We start from the raw sequence: 1,975 nt of genomic DNA on the forward strand, positions 1-1,975 counted from the left end.
GGAAGGGAGCGTCTAAGACTGCAACTCCCAGAAGGCACCGCGCGAGCGCGAGCCTCCGTTGGCTGCCTTCCCGATATCCTCAGCCAATAAATGTGTCATCTGCTCCCGGTCTCGGGCACCGGAACAAATCGGAACAGGGTCTATTCGTGGGGGCGGAGCCTGTCGCAACCCTGGTCCTTTCCGCAGGTTCCGAGATCATGGCACCGCCCAGTGGGCGGGCCCTCAAGCTGAAAGCGAAGGGGTCTGCTGCCGGAAAGAGGCCAGAGCCTGTGGGCATCGGAGAGGTGAGAGCAGGATTAGAGACTAAGAGGGTCAACGGAGGTGACCAGACTGGTAGGCAGGAGAGAGTTGGACAATTGTAGGTTCCATCTCCAGCTCACAGTAAAACTTAGATGACGGGGGGGGGGGGGGGGGGGGGGCGCCTGGGTGACTCAGTAGGTTAAGCCACCCACTCTTGGTTTTGGCTCAGGTCATGATCTCACCGATTGGTGAGTTCTAGCCGGCATCTGGGCTCTGCGCAGAGAGTGCAGAGTCTGCTTGGGATTCTCTCTCCCCCCTCTCTCTCTGCCCCTACTCTGTTCGTGCTCTCTCTCTCTCTTAAAATAAAAAAAAAAATTTTAATTAAAAAAAGTTAAAAAAAAAAAAAAAGAGCTACATAACTTGGGATGGATGGTGAACCTCTGGTTCTTCTCCTGTAAAGTGAGGATAATAATAGCACTCGTTGGCTGGGTTTTTGTGAGGCTTCAATGAGATAATACACCTAAGACGATTAAATCAGGGCCTGGGTCCTAATAATACACAGTGAAATGTTAGCCATTATTATGTAAATCAGTTAGTACAGAGCTTGGCACTTCTGGGTGTTGGAAAAATGTTAATCATTATTTGAATAATAATAATCAGAATAATTTCAATATAAATGCAGTCGCTTTTTACCATTATGAATAGGTCGGGATATGAGCAGTCTAATAGGGGGGTTGAACATGTAGGGTTTTGTAGTCAGGCATGGATCCAAATCCCTACTTCCTAGCTGTGTGGCCTTGAATGAATTACTGCATCGCTTTATCACTTTTGTGTTTGGTTTTTGCATCTGTAAAATGTGAGTGATATAACAGAATCTACATTGTAGAGTGTTGTATAGATTAAACAAGATAATGCAGGTAAAGCATGGTCTCTGGAATCACACTACTTGTGTCTGAAACTTCTTTCAAATGCAGGATGTTGGCTTTGCCCCTCACTAGTTGTAAAACCTTGGGCAAATTACTTAACCTCTTTGTACCTCCGTTTCCTAATCTGTAAAGTGGGAATTATCATAATGGCATCTACTTAATAGGGTTTGTGAGAGGAATAAATGTAGAAAAGTTTATAAAGGACTTGGCACATTTCTGGCAGGAGGAGTTTAATCATTATTCTTATTTTTTACTAATGGGTATGAGACTTTAGGGAAAGTGACAGGACGTGGAATTTGGCACGTGGTCAGTACATGCTGGCTTCTGCTAAAATTAGGGGAACTCTAGATTTTAGTTTTAAAGGCGTAGTTTCTCACGTTCATGAAACATGTTCCAACTTATTCATAGTTAATAACTCATATGATTGTGCTCAGTGAACATAACAGTGACCCATGCACCACTCCTTGCTATTGAAGTCTTACAACAGCCCCATGAGGCTGGTAGTATTACTTTCAATTTACAAGGAGGAAATGGTGGCTCACCCAGATGAAGTGACCTGCTCAAGATCACATAGTAAGTGTCAGGCCAGAATTTGAATCACTGGGCTGACCCCAGAGGTCTCTTCTGGGTCCCACGCTGCATAGGGAAAAGATCACAGGTGGAGTAGGGTGGAGGTTGAGTGGGGAGACAGTGTGTCAGACATTTGAGAGAGTGTCCGGATCTGAACTGGGAAAGTCAGATTTGCGGGGTGAAGGATGGCTGCTTCAGGATCATCTGTCTGGGAGAAGCCTGTGGTGAGGATGTAGAGA

The sequence above is a fragment of the Prionailurus viverrinus genome, chromosome C1 (assembly GCF_022837055.1).
Source record: "Prionailurus viverrinus isolate Anna chromosome C1, UM_Priviv_1.0, whole genome shotgun sequence".
NCBI lineage: Eukaryota > Metazoa > Chordata > Mammalia > Carnivora > Felidae > Prionailurus > Prionailurus viverrinus.